We start from the raw sequence: 23,828 nt of genomic DNA, 5'->3' as shown, positions 1-23,828 counted from the left end.
GCCACGACAGACGCTCTTAAAGATAACCATTTAAAATGAGACTCTGGAAGTCATTGGTTCAGGTACGTAGATAGAGATAAGAACCACAAAACTGCCAACTCTAATAGATTCATGAAAATTATAATTGGTTTACATAGTACGCCTTTGCTTTAAATTTCTGCATTTAAAATAATAAGTAAATTTAACCTTTAGGGCATTACACGTATGATAGAAAGAATGTCATTCCCTTAAAACAAGTTTTTGTCTGTGAGTGTGTCTTTATTGGTGTACTTGTGAGCCCTTCACTAATTTTCGCAGTCTGTTTCTCTGCCACACTTCCACCTTCGTTATATTTTCTTATCTACTTATATTGGGCACTGATGATGCATGCATGGCTTAGTAATGAGCACGCCGTAATATTTTCAATTAAATATCATAAAATAAAGTACATTTACTTGGTTTGGAAATGCATTTGGCTGTGAGAATCACATGTTTCCTCTGACTGTTAAAAGGGCAATAACTCACCAAGAGGGAGAATCATGGCAGAATTGTGTGATAAATCATGCAGCAGATAAAAGCACGCAAAAACAAACAGTGAACCAGGCAAAGAAGAGGCAAGAATTCCGTAAAGGCACACACGTTCTAGGAATAACACATTTGACATAGAATGTTGGAATCTGGGAACTGATTTATTAACCAAATAAATTTAAAACAGACGTCTTTAGACAATTTGGTTGCTTATTTGTTTATTTTAGTTTTCAAAGTAGGCGCAATAGACACCCTGAAATGTAAAACTGGTTTAAGAGAAGGATCTTTGATGTTGAGAGAGAGAGAGGGGTGGTATAGTAGTGTTCTTAACAGCGCAAACTTGGAAACCAGAATGCAAATGTTTCTTATCCTGATTTTGCCATCTTTTGCCTAAATGGCCTTAGCCAAATTAGTTAACCTCTTTGTGCTCGGGACTCCTCATTTCTACGAAGCTGTCTTCTCTGCTGGGGCACTTCTATCATCATTCTTTCTAACTTCTGTCTTGACATCCAGATATCTGCACTTCCTGTCTAGAATTCTCTGTACTGTTCTGACTACATTTTGTACATTTTGAGAAGAAGCATTTTGACAGAAGTTGGAAAGCAGAGAGGATTACCAGAAAGTGGAAAGGTTCTCTTGTCTATCAAACAGCTTCCCACAGGGCATTTAATTTTCTTAGTTGACTAGTGTAGATCTCACTATGACGATTCTGAAAACCACCTTCAAAGACACCATCTGTGCGTTTCTCCTTAAAGAAGCTGGCCACGAATGCCATTGTTAATATCCACCCCCTTAGATGGAAGAATTCAATTTCTCTTTCTCTTCTGAATTACATATTGCCACAGTTGCTGCAGGTGATGAATCCCAGCTTTGCAACTTGGACAATTAACTCCTCACTGGGAACCTCCGCTCTTCATCTCAAAATTGGGATAGCATTTACCTTGTAGGACCATGGTCAGCGCTCACATCTTGGTTCAGTTGACATTTACTGTGTGTATTAGGCACCGTGATGGACAGGGTTTCATGGATGAGCTGGACCTACCCCCTTGGAAATAATATTCTAGTGAGAGAGACGGACGCTAGTCAAGTAATCACGCAAAATAACACAAACTTTGCAATAAAAGGGAGGTATATAGCGCTCAGAGAAATACAAAGCTACACTTAGAAAGTTTGGGGGAAGTTTTTTCTGAAGGAGTAATGATTGAGCCCAAGTTTAAACGGTGAGGGGATATTAACTAGGCATAGAAGGGTATTTAAGGTAGAACAAATCATATGTGCACAGGTCCGTGGCGAGTCAGAGGGACTGACTGAAAATAGGACAGCGTGGTTGAAGAGAAAGAGGCAGTGAGGTATGAAAGGAGGCTGAAGACGTGGGCGCGGCCACGGAGAGGTATTAGGGATTTCATCATCTCAAGAGATACATAACAAAATAGCTAGGAAATGTGTAGGTGACAGTCAATTCTTTTAGAGATGCCAGTTTCTGCCTTTACCCCTTTGTCCTCTCAAATTACGCAGAATTTGAAATCCGGACTGACCTAATTTAAGTAAAAATCAGCTAAGTTTCCCCCAAACAGTTCGAGGAAACTCACGGGAATGCGGATCATGTGAATCCCCCTAGTCCTCTAGAGACAAAAGCGGTGGTCTCGTTTGAGAGCCCAGCAGATTTAGCTCCGCCAGCTGGCATCCCCGCTCTCTGCCGGCGGGCAAGCGCGGTTGTACCAGCGGTTACCACGTTGAAGTATAACTTCCCTGAACGTGGTAGCGCCCGTTTGCTAGCCTCGTACTCAATCAAGGAGAAATGCTGTATTCCCTCTTTCGCGTATGTGTGTGTGTGTTTTAAATATGTGACTAAAACACACACACCACCAGCTCAAGGCACCATTAAGCCATTTCCTCCTCTTCTCTCTCACTTCCGAGAAATCCCTCGCACAGCGCAGCAAACCCAGAGCGCTCTGTGCGCTGTGCGCGGTCCCGACTCCGGGAACAGTCGGGCTCCCCGCTTGCTCCCCGGACCGACGACCTCCGCCTGCCGGGCGCGCGTCCTGAGCTGAGCTGGGTGCCGAGTCCCCGGAAACGTCGGGGAGGGGCAGCCGCCGGTCTGGATAACCCGCCTGCGAGGGCTCCGGTGCCCGATTCCATGTCCGTCTGTCGCACAGAATGGTTTCTAACGACTCACCCAAGTACGTAAACCCGGCCTTACCCCATGCCAATCCCAGCCGGGACTGTTCGGTGCCTGAATGGGACTCACTGTCCGCGGAAGCCACGGAAGCGGCGGCTCTCGGCGCCCAACTGACAACTTCTGGCCGCGAGTGGCCGCCTCCCGCAGGGAAGCCTCGGTCCGCAGATGCGGCTCGGACTCGACGGCCCCGCGCGCCGCCGGGGCTTCCCGGAAAGGGGCGGCTGGGTCTTGACCGCCTCGTGGGAACCCCTGAGCGGAGAGATGCAGAGTACGACCGACTGCCGACCGAGTCCCTGGAGGTTTCGGTGGGGGTTGGGACGCGGACCGCGGCCACAGGAGGAAAAGGAAAGGAGAGTGAAGTTCAGCGACCGCCTCTGCCCGACAGGGCTCTCCGGGTAGTTCCTGGGGACGGGACACTTTTCTCATTCATTTCCTCCATCCCCTACTCCATTGCATTCCACCTCCTCCACACGCAAATCCTGCACTGAAGGTTTTTGGAAATATTTCTGGCAAGGAAAAACGAAGTTTGCCGAGGATGGATGACCTTCGATAGCATCGCCCTTTGTTTTTCACGTGTTTGTTTGTTTTGCCATTTTGTGTGATCCATTGCGCGTATTCATTTTTTGTTTACAATTGCGGTCTGGCGTCCCTCAAATGCTTAGCGGCCGTTTGGTTGTCTTTCGTGAAGTGACTGTTCAAATCGATCTCCCACGGAGCAAGAGTGAAAGCGAAAACAATAAAACCTGTTGAAGGAAATTGAGAAAAACACTTCGCGGCTTTGAGATAGGCAAGTGTTTCGTAGAAAGGACGTAAGCAGTAAGTAGCAAAAGAAAGATTGATCCTCTGGGCGTCATAAAAATTGAGCACCTTTTTCACCAAAAGACTCAGTTAAGAGAGAGAAGACACTCGCCGCAGACTGGAAGAAGATCTTCGTGGTACACACACGTATCGTAAAAGGTCTTGGATCCAGACGACATAAGGAAGTCTTAAAGTACAGTAAGTAAGAAGAAAGGATCAATTTTGGAAAATAAACGGGTCGATTTTGCAGAGGAGTCCTTCTTCGTCTAAGAAATCCTTTGCAGGGATTTCAGAACTCAGGGCGCCGACATTCCGGGGCCGACCTCGAGGAAACGGAAGATGCAAGTGTCAACGCTACTCCTGGGCGGGTAACTCGGAAAATGTTTGTTTTCAATGTGGGAACGCGAGAGAGTGCAGGAAGGCTTAGGCATTTAGAGGAATGCCAGTGTTTATATTTCTCGGGCAGCGACAAAACTGAGCGGAAACAAAAGGTTGTTTCCGCCCGGTTTCGAACCGGGGACCTTTCGCGTGTTAGGCGAACGTGATGACCACTACACTACGGAAACGCTCTGTGACAGCTCCTTTACGCAAAGTGAGATGGAACGGCGTACTCATTTCCTGGGCGCCCCCAAATCTAATAATTTCGAATGATTTTTCTCTTAGCACGTTTTCACTCATGGTGCATGTCTTTCCCTCGCATTGTTTGTTTTTTATTTTATTAAATAACAATATAGCAACTCCGTGACTCATCACCAAACGTAGCTCAAAGCCAGACTCCAAATCCCTTCCCGAAAGCCAACGAGGGTAAGCTCAGGCTCCTGGGGGATTGGCTTTCAAGGAATGAGCGGGTAGTATCCTGGGGCTTTGGTTTCCATCTCTCTTCCTGATCCTGAGGAGCCCGGGCCCAACACACTGAGCCCTGCAGACCACCTACCCTTCCGCGAGGGCAATGCCCGTCTGGAGGGGACTGCTGAGCGGGGGTGGGGTGGGCAGTGCTCAGTTTCCTCTCGGGAGGGGGTGACAAAAGGGGTAGCGTTTGGGAAGCCATGTGACTGGACTTTGTCCCGAATGGGCTTAGGAGCCGTCCGTCACCCTGGTATTCGGTGGTCCTCACACTGCTCCGGAACGCCTGTGCTCAGCGACCGGTGTCAACCTGTTTGACGATGTGCTTGCCGATTCCTTACTTTCCTCCTCATTTAAACCGACGTTCGTCGCTGCCTGTCTTTTGCCTTCCCAGCGTTTCCCCTGGGGCTCTAGAAGGTGCTCGACAGGCAAATGTTGCTCTTCCCTCAAATCCGTTGGGAGAACTTCGTGAGAGGACTGAGCTGTATCTGCACCTCCCACAAAGAGCAAAATTGAAAACTCCCACTCTTAGCAACTAAAACTTGGGTTGGTCATAACGTTGCAGGAAACAGAGAAGAGACGCAGCATTTCCCAATTAGCAAGAGCTTCGGTCTTTTTTTTTTTTTTCCCCCCCTGGCACCAAGTCGGCAGCACCAATAATATTGTTTATTATTTTTCAACAATTTGATTAGACCTTAATTTAAAAAAATTAATGAGTAGCCCACAATGTGCCCAATCCTGACCGAGCCTCTGGAGGTACCAGACGTCCTGAAAAATTGGACAGGCCTGGGGTAGCAAAGGGCACATGCACTGAGTATTATGATAAAATTGCAGGAAACAGGTTAATTATTTTTTAAATTGCCAAATGAAACCACAGAGATAAATGCTCATGGCATTTTCACAGAAGCGTAGAAAAGGGGGAATTTCTCAACTCTTAGTAATTAGGAAAGGCTTTCAGAGGGAGGGATAACTGATCTGAGACTTAACAGATGGACAAAAAGAAATTGGCTGAAGAGAGGTGGAGAGGAGAGGGGAATCTGGCATTCGGGGCAGCATGCAGAGAGAAGCCAGTGTTTGGGGGAACCTCCAAAGAATTCTAGATTTGAGGCAGGAAGTAGGGAGAAATGAGACAAAATGGGAAAATAAATGTCAGACCAGGAAGAAAGGGGAGAGTCTTCCACTTAACACTTGAATAGGATGTGAGGTGGAGAGTCCGGAAAGTTTGAGAAGGGAAATGACATTTTCCATGTCAAGCTAAAGGTCTCTTTGGCTGTTACGGAAATACGGAATTAGAGGGCCAGGAATGGAGACAAAGGAATTAGGAAGACGCTTTAATGAGAATTGTACCCTTTAATGAGAGGTCAAATTAGAGCTCCCAGGTTAGAGAACGGGGAAGGGAGTTCTACAGACAGCAGAGGTGAAACCAGCAATTGATTTGATTTGGCGGGTGAGGAGGTACCTTGTGTCGAGTTTGAGCCCGGATTCCTCACTGAGACAGAAAATTAGAAAATAATGCACTTGACAGGCAAGATAAAGAGTCCGTTTGGGAGTGTGCTGAGTTATCAGTGTCTGTGTGACCCATAAGTCACACAGATAAGAAATATGACTTGGAAGTGAGGGAGAGGCCTGGGCAAGATTGGTAAACGTGGGGATGATTTGTTAGTTCCCGGCATGTAGCTATATGAGAAAATTATGGGAGATGCAGGAATGACAGAGGAAGAAACACCTCCAACAACTATTCAAGAGGGTAGTGTTTCTGTGGTGTAATTACACTGTTAATGCCAGTTCTAATAAGTGCCCAGATATGTGTGGTTTCTCTGCATGCGTTTAAGGTAAGGCCTCAGAAGCCCAATAAAGATTGTAGGCTGGACATCTCTATGTTGGTGTAGTACTTTGGGATCAATTTTAACATGGAATTGTAGAGGCAGAGTCAACATGAAACAGCATTATGATGAGAGAGAAGAGGGTAGAATTACAGGCAAGAAGCTCTGACGATGACCAGGAATCTTACAAGACTGCAACAGAAGTCCTTTCCATGTGAATTCTGTCAGGTTGAGGTTTCCACCTTTGCCTCACACGTGAAAGATCCCTGGTTTAACACTTGGCGGGAACACTCACAGCATTCTTTTTTGAATCCTCAACGTACCAGCATCACCACTCTTTACGTTTCAGTCTTTCACCCTTTCCATCCCATCTACCAGTACATAAAAGTTGATGAAATGTGTAGTGGAAGATTCTATTCTAGATTCATTCATGCTAAAATGAATAGAACTCAGTCTCAACAGACAAGGTGATCGATCAGGAGAGAGCACCCAGGAAAACACTAGTCAGAGTCTAAGAGCTGCTCAAGAGAGCCATAAGGCAAGGCCATGAGAGTTCAGAGGAGGAGCAGTCCATTGGTGATGGTGGGTCATGGGCCAGGTGAGATGTAATGGGATTTAGGAATAGTGAGCGTACATTAACTTTTGTCAGTAGAGAAACAGGATTTCAGTCAGAGATGAGATACTTTAGTTAAAGACATATCTGAAGTTCCAGGTCTTGTTTGCGAATTCGTTTGTAGAGAAAAGCCATTCTCCTCTTACTATATTGAAGTACTCACCTCTTTGATTCAAGTATGGTTCATGTAACAGCAGCATAGACATCACCAGGGAGCTTGTAGAAACGCAGAATCCCAGTCACAGACACAGTGAGATAAAATCTTCATTTTAATGGATCACCAGGTAATTGACATACCCACGAAATTTTGAGAAGCATGGCAGTAGTGTGCTACTCAGTGGGCCAAAAAGCTATTTGGTGCAAAATTGGGCCAGGCGGGAGGGTGGGGCAGAGATTGGTCATTCAATGAGCCATTCAAAAAAAACACAAATATTGGCAATGTCCCAGTGTGGTAAAGGTTCTAGGAGGCAAAAATAATTAAGACAGTCACAGAGATGACATAAAACCTAAGTGGTGAGTGTCTGAGACTTCATAAAACCGTAAAGAAGCTAAGATCAAGAAGCAAACCTCATTTATCCCAGGCAATTCCATTACTCATCTCATAGTATTAGAAGACAAACGTTTTGAGTTCCCGGCATAAATATTTTGGTGTTCCTATCACGTGCAATTGGGAGAGATGTTTCTTCGTTTGTCTGTTTTTTTCTCAGCTTCTTTGGCTAATGCTGTCCCTTCCATTTCTGGCGCTTCATGGGCCGTCCACTCAAGTCATCTCCAACTGATAGCTACTAAACGACAAAAGTAGTTCAGCCTGATAGGCCCCGCTGGGATTCGAACCCAGGATCTCCTGTTTACTAGACAGGCGCTTTGACCAACTAAGCCACGGAGCCAAGGACGACAGAGCGTTGATTTACGCGTAATTTGAGGTGATGTTGCTTTTCAGTCTGATGTAGTTCTCAAGAATATTCGATCCATAGAAGAGCAGCAAAACTAACTCTCAGGATTTGTACCGAGTTCTTTTTATTTTCTCTCTCTTGAAAGGTGCACAGCAGCAGTTTATACGCTGTGCTAAGGAGAAAGGAAAAAAGAAAGAAGAAAAAAACCCATCTTAGCCACTGGACCCTTGAAGTAAGCAGCCAAGCCATTTCACTTCTAGGAGTTTTTGCAACTTCACACGGAAGATATTGCTTTTCGAATCTGTGGTAGGATGATAATTATCGGTTATACTGACAAAGCAAGGAAGATTGCTGCGAGGCTTAGCTGAAATGATATGCAAGTTAGTTGGCAAAATGACGGTACTCAAACACCGTTGGTTTTCTTTTTGACGCCAAGCTGTTGCTATTTATCCTACGTGAAACTGACCATGTTCTGGTCTTGGCGAAGAGTGGCAAACAATTCACAGTAGCACACGAGATGTTTTCAAAACATACAATACTTGGGCGGGAGCAGCGGCCGCCTGACACGCCAGTCTTGCGAGGGCTTTCGCTACTCTAGGGATCCGAATCGTGCTCCCTCCCGCCCGCCACCGCCTTTGGACACCCAAGACCCCGAGGAAGAATGGCAATATACGCTGAAGAGGGGGTAGTAGAGGACGAGCCCAAAAGATCACTAAGGGTAGCATCCAGTCCCGGCCCTGCGAAGATGAAGCTGAAGCTGAAACTCTGCGGCACTTCATGGGGGGAAAAAAGCGCAAATAAAACAGAAAGGGGCAGCAAAAGGAAAGCAGAACAAAGTGACTGACCAAGAAACTAAGGGTTGAGACTTAACAAGGAGGAGAGTCCAGAGGCTGATGAAGCAGGAGAGGGAGGAGACAAACCTGATTCTCTTTGACCTGTATCTCAGTCTCAGCAGTGTTCCTTGCTGTCTCCCTTCTCCTACAATCCATGGGAATAGTGTAATCAACTATTTGTAAATGCAAATAGGAACAGTCTATAGATACATTTACAATAATCAGGAAATTCCACCTCCTGTCTCTCTTTCTTGCTCTGTTTTCCTGTTTAGATAAATGTAACTGCTTTTTACAGGTGAAATAAAAAGCTAGTTTTTTCTCTGTACAACTAGAAATCAGTGGACTCTTGGGTTCAGGGAGGCTTCGCCTCCTGCGGTGAGTTCACATTCCGTTGTTCAGTGGGGTCAGCATCAGCAGAGATGAAGGAAGAGCTCAGGTGATTCCCCTCCAAGTCATTCTCTGCATCACTGACAATAATGTAGGAAGAAAGACACAAGAGCAAGCCAGCCAGTTGTTGAATATGGAACGTTCCGGCTGATGTTTAGACGGGGTACCCAGTGCGTCACTGAAGCTCATCCAGGAAAGACCTTCGAAGATGACTTTTTCGTTAGAAACGATCTGTGAGTCCAGGAGGAAGTGACTGATTTGGAGACAGACAGACGTGCGGCCCTCAGATCTGTAATCCCAGGCTTGAGACAAACTCACCTTGTGCTCTGTTTCCAAAATACACATTCTTTTATTGTTTCATACTGAAAAGAGTAGTTTTATCCCTTAGAACATTTTTACATGTGATGGAATGGAGGTAGTTCCTTTAAAGTCTTTTTGCTTTTGCATATATTTTATGTTTATCTACTTCTGAGCTTGTAAGATATCATCTTGCACTTGGTTCATCTCCTCTGCACTTCCACCTAAACTTCATTGACTACATGTCTGAGAATGCGGATGAAACGTTAATTGTAACATTACTATTTTTAACTCCCAACAGTAACTCTCAAGTATATCTATGTATTTTCTTGGTTTTCTACTAATGTAAGCACATGAAATAGTGGTAACCTGTAGTACCGTATGTTATTCCAACTCTTATTCAGGAAATTAACCAAGAAATAGTTACAGCATGCAAGACAGTGCAACAGAAGATGGAAACAGCGTACTGTCAGGGGACCATTACATGTGTAGGAGAAACCTTATGTTTTTTGATGTGGTAGGTTAAACAACAATTGAATGTCGTGGTATTCTATCCTGTGTGCTTCTTTCTCTCTAAAACTACACGACAGACAGAGACCAAACCAATTGCATTAGTAACCTTCCCTCCCGGGATTCTTGCATATAATAGGCACTAAAATATTTACTAATGGTGAATAACATCTACAAATTTTAGATACACATTAAAAAATAAAGATAATAAGAACCCTCATGTTGAAACTTTCAACATTCCAGCTCTACATTAAATGAAAGTAGTTATATTTAATGTCTCCTCAAAAATTTCTTGAACTATAGTTCTCACTTGAGCAGATCTGCTTTAGCTTTAGCTGATTCATGTTAAATACTCAAATTTTATAATAAATGAAAATGGCAATTAGAGAAACTGTAACACAAATATACGAGAGAAACAGTTCCTAACACATAAAGGGGAAAATACAATCATGTAATAGATCCTGATGTTATTGTATACAAAAAGCAAACAATTTGAAAAAGGACGTGAAGTACTTTAAAAGTTATATTAGTTCTTAAGAATTGTCTCAGTAGCCCTGTTTGAAAAGACTAATTGGTAGGAGATGTGGGCACAAGTGTATTTTAACTACTTGAAATTCAGTGAGCTAATGCTTAGCAAGTATTTCATCCCCCTTTTCAATTTGTTCTTCGTTTCTGAATAAACTGGAGTATTGAGATAAGGCGTTGCCTTTTCTTCTGTTGTACATTCTACAAACGATGTTATCCTTTCAGGGATGCAAGAACTCTCCTTACTCCACTACAGATCATGGATGTTCTCGGTCTTGGCCTCTGCTAAAGCTCCATGGGACCCCCCTAGTCTTCCAAACTCGTCTTTCCCACTGCAGCGTCTGAACTTCGAGTTGCCTTCACTTCGGAAGTTGCACTTCCATCACATTGATTAAAGCCTCCACAGTCCTCCCTAGACCTTCTCCTCTGAAAGACCTGCCCTCCGCTGCCAGCGCTGCTGACCATTCATCTCCACAACGTAAGCTTATTCTTCGTAGTATTGGTGTCTTGAAACAAAACAAATACTGGAACCTATCATGTACTAGGACGCTTTTAAGGACCTCGCCACATCTTTTGTTACTCTCACCGTAAAAAAGCAACATCTTACAAAAAAGAAAAACGCTCTCTGATATTCACTTTAAAACAATGTGGCAGATAAAGGCATTCTAATGCATATATAGATAAAAGGGAAAAAAGTTAAGAATTCTGCAAATGTATACATTTACAGAATGCTGTTTGACATAGAAATACAGGTAATATAAAATTCCAGTAGATGTGTCATACTTTAAAAATGTCATAAAGTTTTTAAGTGCTTGCCGTTCCTGAAGTAGACAATGCATCCATATCAGAGAGTGGTCCTCTCCTTTGAGAGGGGGAGGCAGTACTGAACGATGCTTAAGAGCACAGACTCTGACGTCAGACTCCACAGGCTCCCTTTTCCCAAACTTGCCACTACGTTTGTGACCTTGAGAAAATCATCTAAAATCTATATTTATTATCGTCCCCGTTTATTCAAGTTCTTTGAAGAGCTCTGGGAGGTAGTTTAGATTATTACTAGCCTCAGTCTATGAGACTGCTGCAAGTACGTCATATCAAGGCCAGATAAATAGTATTGCTTTTTTGCTGATAGGGAATAGTGTAGGGAAACTGCCTCTCTCTCTTGCAGTAGCAGGCAGCTTTGTTTCCTTTTGTTGTTTATTTCAACAATTGCAGCTTCTCGTGTACTTCCATCAAAGTAAGCCACATTTTCCTTTCATTTCTGGTTGAAGAGCTGCTCCATTGTAATCATCAACTGCTGTGAGATTTAAAATGTTCAGCCCAATGCAATCCATCTCTCTGTGTGTACTTGAAGTATCAGGTATTTTGTGTACTGATGGGGAGACTAAGATAAATTAGGGATCACCCTGCACTCAGGCAAGTCAGAGATGGCTAAATCTGAACAAAGCACCAAAAAAAAAAGGCATGAAAATAATCTATGAAAAGTATTTTCCAGGAACAAAAAAGAAGGGGTGCGTAATATTACCTGGGAGAAGTCTTATCTCTGTGAAGACCCCAGCAAAGAACTTTGCACTGGCCATTGCTGCTTCTGAAATGCTTGGATTCCATAGCGGAACCACTGTGTGATAGACACACTCGGTTTTGTGGGGCAGCATGAAACAATGAGAGGTAGTTAGAAGGTTTATTGACCCAAATGGAAATATTTTAGGGCCAAGATAGGAAAGAAAACATTTTGGGTAGATATGAAACTTCATGAGAGAGAAACCCACCGAACTTCAAGTTCAACATAAACCATAGAGCTCCATTTCAGATGTCTTTCACAGGTTACAGACAAATCTCATTGGTTTGGTCTGCGTTTCAATGTGAGAGTGGGACTCTAGGAGAATATTCTGCAGAAGAGAGCACACCTCATCTAGCACAGTCAATCAAGTAAGCATCTCTGCCATGTCCCTCACCAAAATAAGACATCAGTCACATAGCTTCAGCTTTTACCAACTGCCTGTCGTGAACCTACTGTATACCAAGCGTTTGTCTCAACGCTAATTTCAGTGGTGGCAAAAAAGACATGTTTCTTATCACAATTTTTAAAATCAACTTTTTATTTTAGAGTAATTTTAGAGAAGTTTCAAAAGCAAACAGAGAGTCTCCTATACCCGTTACCCAGTTTCCCTTCGTGTTAACATCTTACATTACCATAGTACGTTTGTTGAAATGAAGAAACCACCATTGGTACGTTACTAATAACTCAACTCCAGACTTTGTTCATATCTCACCAGATTTTACCCTAATGTTCCTTTTGGTTCCAGGATTCCATATTGCATTCAGCCTCTTCTGATCTGTGACAGTTTCTCAAGATTGATTAAGTATTTTGTAGAATACTTGAGTATCTTCCAATCTGAGTTTGTCTGGTATTGTTCACATGATTAGGTTGGGGTTACAGAGTTTTTGTGGAAGACCACGGAGATAAAGTTCTCTTCATCACATCACATCAGAGGGTACATAATATCATCACGGCTTACCACTGGTGATGCTCATTTTTTAAGGCAGTGTTTGCCAGTTTTCTCCACTGTAAAGTTACCATTTTCCCCTTTTTCATACTCTATTATTTAGAAGCTAGTCACTGAGTACAGAGCACATTCAAGAAGGGAGGGGATTAAGCTCCACCTCCTAGAGAGGGGAGTATCTATTTATATGATTTGGAATTCTTCTGTAAGGAAAATTTCTCTCTTCTCTCTTCAGTTAGTTATTCAGTTACTTATTTATATCAGTATGAACTCATGCATATTTATTTAACGCTTTGGATTGTAACCCAAAACCACACTATTTATTTCTCGAAATGTTCCAGCTTTGGCCATTGGGAGCTCTTTCAGCTTGGCTCCTGTGTCTCTTTGACCTGCTTCTATCCTTTTGTTTTACGAGCACTTCCTTGCTCTCTGATGCTACAAGAAGCTGTCTGCTCATCTTGTATTTTCCATGCCCAAGCCCCAGAATCAACTATGTTTCTGAGGAGCCTTCGCTGCCTTTATTGAAGAAAAGTATTTAGAAACCAAGATCTGGGCACCCAATGGGCTCATTGCTACTGTAGCATCACTGCTTCTGTGCCCTCTCAGCAGACAGAGCTAAGAAATACCCGTATGGATACTAGCCTATGTTTACACACATATTTGTAATTTTCTCATATTCTATCTGTGTATATATATATATAGCTAAACATGAGTTCATAGACATGTTTCCATCTCTAACCCAGTAGCATAGGGTTAATTCTAGCCTTCCCTGCTGGCTTCTCTGTAACTTCCCTCTTCAGCAGTGAGAAACTTGGATCCAATCATCAACCACCTGTTGAATTATTTACGCAACACCAGTACACATGTATAGTGGTTTTGGAATGTCAGCCAGTACTCTGATGACAAACAAATTTAATACCCAATGTACAGTGGTTATGTGCAGTTCCTTTAGTCTGCAGCTTTATTGTTTCCAGTCAAACACTATTTCCAAAGATGCTTAGGTCAGTCCTTTTACCCCTAGGTCCCTCTGTGAGATAATGTCACAAATTTTTAATACCGTTAGATTCATTTGTTATAGCCTACATGGCATCCCGGGGTTCCCCCAACCTCCCCTGGTTGATTTTTAAAAATTTGCGTATGTTAAAGCAACATATAGCTCTATGGGTTTGAGCAGTTGTGTAGAGTCATGTGTCCACAACCCCAGTACTATACGGAACAGTACCATCACCCTAAACTTTCCCTTGTGTGTCCCATTTGTAGTCAAACATTCCACTCCCTTAACCTCTGGCAATCATGGATTTGTTTTCCATCCCTATACTTGTGTATTTTCCAAAATGTCACATAAACGCAATCATATGATATATAGCCTTTTGGTCTGGCTTCTTTCATTCAGCAAAATGGGTTCAGGTTTCATCCGTGTTGTTGAGTGCGTCAGTAGCTTGTTCCTTTTTGTCGATGAGTACCATTCCATTGTATGGATGACCACAGTTCGCTTATCCCCTCACCTGCTGCCAGTTTGGGCCATTATGAATAAAGCTGCTATGAACATTAACATGCAGGTTTCTGTGTGAACATAAGTTCTCAATTCACTTGAGTAAATACCTAGGAGGGTAATTGCTGGGTGGCATGGAAACCCTATGTTTAACTTTCCGAGAAACCGTCAAATGAATTCAAAGGTGGCTGTACCATGCTGCATACCTACCAGGAAGAAATGAGAGTTTCTGCTGCTCCAGGTCTTCTCCAACATTTGGTATTATCATTGAAAGACTTTTTTTTTTAAGCCAAAAAACTTTTTTGATTAGAGTGTAGTGGTGTCTCATTGTGTTTTAATTTACATTTACCTATGGGAAAAGATGTTTGAACATTTTTATATATGCTTATGTACCATCCATATATCTTCTTTGGTGAAGTGTCTGTTGAAGTATTTTGCCCATTTTTCATTGAGTTATATGTTTTCTTAGGTTTGAATTATACGAGTTCTCTATATAGTCTAGATATGGTCTCTTTAACACATACATGATTTTCCAATAGTTTTCCTAACCTGAGGTTTTTCCTTTCATTCTTTTAACAATATGTTTCACAGAGTATAAGTTTTAATTTTGATAAAGTCAAATCTATCATTTTTTCCTTTCATTGATCACACTTTCTGTGCTGTATCTAAAAATTCATTGTGAAACCCAGGGCCATGTCGATTATGTCCTATGTTTTCTTCTAGAAGTTTTATAGATTTATGTTTTACATTTAAATCTATATGGTAGGCTGAACAATGCCCCCTCCCAATGTATCCACATCCTAATCCTGAGAACCTGTGAATGTGATAATAAAAGACTTTGAGATGTGATTAAGTAAATGATCCTGAGATAGGGAGATTATCCTGATTACTCCAGTGGATCCTACATGCAATCACACCTCTTCTTATAAGAGGGAGAAAGGGGAGACTAGACAGACAGATAGACAGACAGAAGAGAAGGCAATGTGGCCATGGAGGCAGAATTAGAGTGAGATGGTGACACATCAAGGAATGCTGGCAGCCACCAGAACCTAGAATGGATTCTCCTCTAGAGCCTTTGGACTTCACCAACACCTGGGTTTCAGCCCGGTGATAATCCTTTTGGATTTCTGGCCCCTGGAGCTGTGAAAGAAGAAGCTTCTGTTGTTTTAAACCACCAAATTGGTGGTAATTTTTTACCAGAGCCATAGGAAACAAATACAGCCTGTGATACATTTGGCATTAACTTTTGGATAAGGCATGACGTATGTTTCGAGGCTCCAAACCACCAGCATTTCTTGAAAAGTCTGTCCTTCTCCACTGAATGCTTTTCATCCTTTTGCCAAAAATCAGTGGACAATATTTGTGTGGAGCTATTCCTGACTTCTCTATTCTATTCCACTGATATATGTGCCTATCATTTTGCTAATACCACACTGTCTTAATTATTGTAGCTGTATTGTAAGTCTTGAAATTGGATAATTTGGGTCCTCTGACTTGGTTCTTCTTTTTCAGACGTGTTTTGGCTACTCTGTTTCCTTTGCCTATCAATATAAATTTTCAAATCAGCTTGTCAATGTCTATTTAAAAATCATGGTAAGGTTTTGACAGGAATTGTGATGAATCAAGAGATCTATTTGGTGGAGACTTGATACCTTAACAATTTGGAGTCTTCCAATCTGGAAACAAGATAAATGTCTCCATTGTTCAGTTATCTGCCTACCGATTCTACACATATTTTGTTAGACTTATATCTAAATACTTCCTTTTTAAAAAAAATTGAAATTTCAATCCTTCTTTGCTGCTGGAGAGAAATACAATTGAGTTTTGTATGTTGACCTTGTATCTCTGTTATTAGGTCTAGGAGTTTTACTGTAGACCGTATGGGATTTTCTTCGTAGAAAATCATGTCATCTGGGAATAAAGACAGTTTTATTTCTCCTTTTTCCACCTGCACACTTTGTTTTATTGTAGTGGCTAGGGCTTCTAGTACTTACCCTGAATAGGAAAAGTGAGAAAAAGGACATTCTTGCCTTGATTCCAATCTTAAGGGAGAAAGCATTCAGTCTCTCGCCATTATGTATGATGTTAGCTATACATTTGTTGTGTAGATATTCTTCATTTAACTAAAGAAGAGAAGTTCCCTTCTACTCCTAGTTTGCTTTAATTTTTATCACGCATGGATGTTGAATTTTATTGCGTGCTTTTTCTGCCTTTATTAATAGGATCATATGGTTTTTGTTTACTTAGTCTGTTAATATAGGTGAATAACATTGATTAATTTTTGAATGTTAAAGCAGACTGGCATAAACCCCACATAATAATGATGTCTTACTCTTTTTATATATTGCTAAATTTGATTTGCCGAAATTTGTTTAAGGACTTTTGTGCCTATGTATATGAGAGATATTGGTCTGTAGTTTTCTTTTAATGACTCTGTCTCATTTTGGTATGCATATTTTAATATGTATTCTAGAAGTAAGTAAAAACCAGTTTCTCTCTGGAAACTTTGGACTATTAACCAAGTATAATGCTGAGTGGAAACTCTCCCACAGAGTGTGTATCCAACACTCAGTGGCCTCGTGGCTGAACAGGTGTGGTCATGTGATGTGCGACTGACATGTTGAAGGAAGTGGAGGCTCCACAAGTGAATATTTAAATAATACGTGAGGATATACTCTTGAAGTCAGGGGAATGTTGAAGTCAATTTCTGCATCTCAGAGAGGATATTCTCAAATTCTGTCTCCTGATGTATCAATTAGCTTTTAGTGCATAAGAAATCGCCCCAAGAATCAGCAGCATAAAACATAATTATTTATTCTCACAGCACTGCTGGTTGGCTCAGGGTCAGTTGATCTAGGCTGGGCTCACGTGGGTAAATTTACTGATCTCAGCTGGGCTTGCTCAAACATCTAGGGGTCAGTTGTTATAGACTCAGACTGAGGGAGAGTGGACTCTGTTCCATGTGAGTCTCAGAATCTTATGGAACTAGCAGGCTGGCTCAGGCGTGTTCGACTGCCTATAGGAGCCCAAGAAAAACCAGCCCAATAGGAGAAATACATTGTTTCTGTCCAGGCCGCTAACTTTCTATTGGCTAAGGCAGGCATATGAACCACCCCAAGACTCTTCCGAGGGTCTGCAAGTTCTAAACTAATTTCATAATAATACTAGATATTTATGAGGGGGCTGGTGGTGATCTTAATGAATGTAGTTTTTGATCTTTTGAATTGAAATGTGCAAGTTCTGGCTTCAGGACGAGGGGCAAAGGAGGAATAATATGAACTGCTGCTAAATTCCGCGAGAGTTTCCCTGAAATATGAACGCACTCATTTAGTGACTAGTGTGTGCCAGAAACCACAATGTCACCTCAAGAAGGGATTTTTGACCTTTGTGTTTACTGCTGTATCTCCAATGCCTTGAAAAGTGTCTGGAACATGGTACACTCTCAATAAACATGGTTAGAAAAACTGAATAAATGTAGACTAGACTAAGAGTGTTCCAGGAGGGTATAAATGGAAACTGACATTGAAAATTTGAAGCCATTTTAATCTTGTATTTGCAGGTGACATGACCCATTAAGACTTTCAAGGTTGTGTGTAAGATGTGGCTGGGTCATGTGTGTGCATACATCCTCTCTGAACCAAGTTTATGGGAGTTAATTCTTAGTCATAATAAGTATGTGTGTCAAACTTTAATGTTTTTTTTTTTTTTTTGATATTGATTCTAGTAAGAGCACTTAAAGTTCCACATCATCTTTGGGTTCCATGGTGTAGTGGTTAGCACGTCTGCCTTACACGCAGAAGATCCTGGGTTCGATTCCCAGTGGAACCACAAGTATCCTTATGTTTCCATTAAGAAGAAGTAGGGTGAGCTCCTTTCTCTTGCCCTCCAGATAGTAAGACAATCCACAGACCAAGGGTTGCTTCTCCAGTTTCTTCTTTTACACACCTACTCAATTGGACTCCACAGTGTGGAGCCATGCTAGCTTGCACCATCAGAGAATTTCTCTTGCTAACACCCTCTGTTTTTCCTGCTGGCCCCAGAGAAAACCAGTACAAACAAGGCCTGATGGTCCATAAATGCAAAGTACTTTAAAATAGTACACAGGCAGGGCCTGAGTCAAAAGATTCTCATTATTCTAATTCCATAGTAGTTATAATGTTAAGCATTTCTAATTGCAGAAACAGCGTCTACTTGAGCACGTTTAAGCAGTAAGGGTGGGAAAATGGAGTTAAAGAAAACTCCAAGTGTCTGGTCTTGGAAACTGGAAGACTCTACTTTTCATTTAATAAGATGTGTGCTTTCCCACAGAATCAGATTTGGAGGAGAGTTAGATCAAGGAATGAAGAAACTTCATCAAAAGCACAATTGGTTGAGCATTTAATATATTTAATTGTAGATCTGAGACGAAAATAAATATACTGGCAAAAATATATGTAAATATAAAGAAGAATCATAGAAAATGTTTCTGTTCTGATACAAAAGAAATAATGCATGTAAAATGGGAAAAGAAGGAAAAGGAAAGAGGAAATAAAATAGCTTTATGAACCACCACCATATAGACAATAAGTGAGATTCAACCAATACCATCAAAAAACTGAAAGGAAAGAAAACAGGTTATATAAGGGTAAATAAAGAAATGGGGAAATATGGGCATGAAGGTAGCCACTAGAACAAAAATTCAAACCATCCTAGACGTCAAAAGAAACTTTTAAATGGGAAAAGACAATATGTCACATCAAAATAAATACAACAAACAATATACGTTATAATGATAAAATATGACAGAGTTAAGAACACAAGTATCAATCATATCATTACATATTAATGGGCTTAACTCATATTAAAATATTTTCAAATTGGCTCATGGAGCAAACATAACTATGTACTGAATACACGACATATATACATCTAAAACAGATTAGCAGATACTTGGTCCTGTCCAAAACGTCCGTAAGACATTTGGTTCACGCCAAAAGTTCCTTGACGTTTGGTCTTGTCCAGAACATCCACGAGCATGTTTGGTCCATGCCAAATGATTTTGGACAAGACCGAATATCAAGGACCTTTGGCATGGGACAAATGTCTTATGGGCGTATGGACAGGACCAAATGTCCTGCAAGGCTAAAATGAAATGATTCAGAAAGAAAAAAATAAAGGGATGGGCTAAGGTACACCAGGTGGAAACAATAAGAAAGCAAGGTTTGTGATCCTGACATCAGATAAGTTTGAATTCAGGCCAAAAAATGTTAAACATGGCAAGAAAAGGTCAGCTTATAATGTTAAAGACCATGATTTCAATAAAGTTGAAAAGTTACAAAGTTATGTGCTGAAGAATGCAGTAACTACATGTATAAAATAAAAATTACAGAAGATACAAGAAACAGGTTTAAAAAGAGTAATAATATTAGACTTTAAAATGACACCTTCAGCACACGATAGATCAAATGGACACAAAATAAGTAAGGATATAGAAAATGAAAACAGCATAATCCTGAAGGTAGACCTTATATAGACATATGTCAAAATTAATAACCTGGTGTAGAGAATATATCTTCTTCTCAAGGGCGCGGGGAACACTGACAAAAATTAATGACGTAGCATATCACAAAAAGAGCATCAGTAAGTTCTATCAAGCAGAAATATTACAATCAGCACCCTATGATCCCAACATGGGCTTGCTAGTTTATAAAACTCAGCCTGGACCTTGAGGAGTGTTCTGCCCGAGGCACTCTCTGCTATGAAACATACAGAAGTTGGAAGTTACTGCTGGAAGATAAAACTAAATGTCTTACTTGCAGCTTCCCAGCATTGCCAGAATTCCTGATGCTCTTCAATGTGCTTCTGTCTTTTCCATAGAAATAAAACAGACTGAAGATAATGGGAACTAAGTTTATGTCTGTTGGGGAAGGAAGTTACAAATACAGAAAAGTTGTAGAATACAATAAACCGTGGGCTGTTGGATTGGAGTTGGAGGTACCAGTGTGAAATCATGGTTATATCTATTTATAGATAACTGTATATAGATATAGCTATCCCCATATGGATGTGTGTGCACATTTTCTGTCTCAGTCCACTGAGAGGGCCTAGGAGCAATGAGCACACCTGGTACCCAGATCTTGATTTCTAAAAACCATTCCCTGATGAGAAGTTCCAGAGCTTCTTTGAAAAACAGCTCATCTCCAGTTTGGGGCCAAAAAAGTACAATATAAAGGAGGAGCCTTTACTGTCAGAAATTAAGAACTTCTTTAAAAATGATGGTACATGTCCAAAAGACACAGGAGTTGATTTGAAGAGTTCACATTGATCAGATCCGTGACAATTTGAGAGTTAAAACAAATGGTTAATGATTATAACTCATTGAATAGGAATCCATGAGTTCACTTGAAATAAATAAATAAGTAAATAAATAAATAAATAAATGGAAGAGAAGGGGAAGCTCTTCGTTAGAATAGAATTTCAAACAATACATGTACAAAGAACAACAGAGTTACTACATTGTTGATTTGAAAGGGTCACAGGAATAATAGATTCATACTGAATTATTAACGGATGCCAAAACTAGTAGGTAAAACTTTGAGGAGGATGAAGATATTTGCATGCTTTTCAAAGACACAAATTACTTTTTTAATACTGATTTTTTCTTATTGTGGTAAAAGATACAGAACATAAATTTACAATTTTTAACCGTTTTTAAGTGTACAGTCCTGTAGCATTAAGTACATTCGCATAGTTGTGCAACCATTAGCACCATCCGTCTCCAGAACTTTTTCATCTTCTTCGACTGAAACTCTGTACCATTAAACACTCACTTCCCTTCCTCACTCCTCCTAGCCCTCCAGCAATTACCATTCTACTTTCCTTGTCTCTGAATTTGACCACTCTAGGTACCTCATATAAGTGGAATCATACAATGTTTGTCTTTTTGTGACTGGCTTATTTCAACTAGGCTAATGGCTTCGATGTTCACCCATGTTGTGGCATTTGTCATAATGACCTTCCTTTTTCAGGCTGAATAATATTCCATTGTATGCATATATACCACATCTTGTTTATCCATTCATTCTTCAGTGGACACTTGGGTGGCTTCTACCTTTTGCCTATTGCGAATAAGGCTTCTATGAACATTGATGTGCAAACATCTGTTTGAGTCCCTCCTGTCATTTATTTTGGGTATATACTCAGAAGTGAAATTGCTGGATCATGTGGTAATTCTATGTTCAATTTTTTGAGGAACCACTGTACTGTTTTCACAGGGGCTGCACCATTTTACATTTCCACCAGCAATACCTGAGGGTTCTAATTTGTCCACATCCTCACTAACACTAGTTATTTTCTGGGTTTTGGTAATAGCCACCCTAATTGGTCCACAGATTACTTTAAAAAAAACATGTAGGTGGGGCCGGCCCCGTGGCTTAGCGGTTAAGTGCGCGCGCTCCGCTGCTGGCGGCCCGGGTTCGGATCCCGGGCGGGCAGCGATGCGCCGCTTCTCCGGCCATGCTGAGGCTGCGTCCCACATGCAGCAGCTGGAATGGATGGGCAACTGCGACATGCAACTATCTGCTGGGGCTTTGGGGGAAAAATAAATAAATAAAATCTTTAAAAAAAAAAAAAAACATGTAGGCAAGTCATATAGACTAAGAGAACAAAATAGAGACTCTAAAAATAGAGGTAGACGTACAAAATGCATTGACTTTTGACATAGGTGATAAGGTAATGTATGGGAAAAGAATAGTATGTTTTTTTTTTTCTGTTGAGGAAGATTGGCCCTAAGCTAACATCTGTTGCCAATCTTCCTTTTTTTGCTTGAGGAAGAGTGTTCCTGAACTAACATCTGTGCCAATCTTCCTCCATTTTGTATATGGGTCACCACCATAGCATGGCTTGATGAGCAGTGTGCAGATCCCTGCTGGGGATCCGGGCCTGCCAACCCCAGGGTGCTGAACCACCACGCGACCGGCTGGGCCCTAGTTTCTCCTTTAAAAACAAATAATAATAGTGCTGGAACAACGGGATAGCCATATTGAAAAAAATTAACTTTGACCTTTACCTCAGAGTACATACAAAAATTAATTCATAATAGAGCCTAGACCTAAACAAAAGCACTAATTTAGAAACCTCAGAGAAGAAAACATAGGAGAAAATTATCATGACCGTGGAGCATGAAAAGGTTTCTTAAGATATCTTTACATGAACCATAAAACACAAAACTTTGCTTAAATGCTCTCCATCAAAATTAAAAACTTCCGCTGTTTGAAAGACACCATTAAGAAAATGAAAAGACAAGTCACAGACTATGAGAACATATTCCAATACACAACTGAGAAAGGACTTGTATCCAGAATATATGAGGGACTCTTACAACTTGAAACTAAATGACAAACCCAATAAAAACATGGCAAAAGACTTGAAGACACTTCAAAAAAGAAGATATATGAATAGTCAAGAACTATATGAAAAAATGCTCATTGTTGGTGATGGGGAGTACAAATTAACACCACAATGAGATAATACTTGAAATCTAGTAGACTGTCTAAAATTTAAAAACCTGATAATACCAAATGTTGGAGAGGTGTGCGGCAACAGGAACTCTCATAGCATGCTGATTGGGATGTAAAATGGCAACAACACTTTGGAAAACATCTGGTAGTTACTTATAAAGTCAAACATACATTTACCAAATGATCCAGGAGTGCCACTCCTAGGTATTTACCCAAAAAGAAATGAAGACATATGCGCTGGTTACTTTTATGTGTCAACAAGGCTAGGCCACAGTACCCGGATATTTGGTCAAACACTAGTTTAGATGTTGCTGTGAAGACATATTTTAGATGAGATTCACATTTAAACCAGTAGACTTTGAGTAATGCAGATTACCTCCATAACGTGTGTGGGCCTCATCCAATCAGTTGAAGACCTTAAGAGTAAAAAGAGTGACCTCTCCCAAGAAAGAGGGAATTCTGCTGGCAGACTGCCTTTTGACTCAAGCTGTAACGTCAGTTCTTTTCTGGGTCTGCAGCCTGCCGAACTACCCTGCAGATTTTGGACTTGGCGATTTCCATGAAGGTGTGAGTCAATTCCTTAAGATCTCAATCTCTCTCTCCCTCTCTCAAGCTCTCCCTATAGTTAGATAGATAGATAGATAGATAGATAGATAGATAGATAGATAGATGATTGATAGATAGATAGATAGATAGATAGATAGATAGATAGATAGATAGATACAGACAGACATATATCCTTCTGGTCATGTAAAGCAGCATATTCATAGCTTTCAGGAACTAGGTGGTGGACATGTTGTGGGGTGGGGGGATATGATTCTGACTACCACAGGCATAGGGAGATTTTTGCGATCATAGAAATGTTCTGTACTTTATGTCAGTGTTACAAGCGTGTATAAATATGCTAAAACATCAAATTTTACACTTAAAATGGGGGCACTTCAGAGTGACGTCAGCATCATGGCGGAGTGAGCTTTCCCGTGAATTCTTCCCCCACAAGATACAATAAAAGCAACAGCCACAGACCAACAACGGAATCCCAGACAGTGAAAAGCTAGAGCGGAGGGATCCACACTGCCGCACATCTGAGAGCGGAACGTGCTGGGCCCCCGGAGGAAGTGGGGAGAGG

At 41.2% G+C, this 23,828-nt stretch overlaps 3 non-coding genes across 3 annotated transcripts; 1 reads left to right on the top strand and 2 right to left on the bottom strand.

Moving 5' to 3' along the window:
* Window positions 1-3,977: 3,977 nt before the first annotated feature.
* TRNAV-AAC (transfer RNA valine (anticodon AAC)) lies at window positions 3,978-4,050 on the bottom strand. The gene has a single exon. It is a non-coding gene; the product is annotated as a tRNA-Val (tRNA).
* Window positions 4,051-7,576: 3,526 nt separating this feature from the next.
* Window positions 7,577-7,650, bottom strand: TRNAT-AGU (transfer RNA threonine (anticodon AGU)). Its single transcript has one exon. It is a non-coding gene; the product is annotated as a tRNA-Thr (tRNA).
* Window positions 7,651-17,956: 10,306 nt separating this feature from the next.
* On the top strand, window positions 17,957-18,029 carry TRNAV-UAC (transfer RNA valine (anticodon UAC)). Its single transcript has one exon. It is a non-coding gene; the product is annotated as a tRNA-Val (tRNA).
* Window positions 18,030-23,828: the final 5,799 nt, after the last annotated feature.

The sequence above is a fragment of the Diceros bicornis genome, chromosome 14 (genome assembly GCF_020826845.1).
Source record: "Diceros bicornis minor isolate mBicDic1 chromosome 14, mDicBic1.mat.cur, whole genome shotgun sequence".
NCBI lineage: Eukaryota > Metazoa > Chordata > Mammalia > Perissodactyla > Rhinocerotidae > Diceros > Diceros bicornis.
The sequence above is the reverse complement of the archived record's forward strand: the minus strand, read 5'-3'. Positions and strand labels throughout refer to the sequence as shown.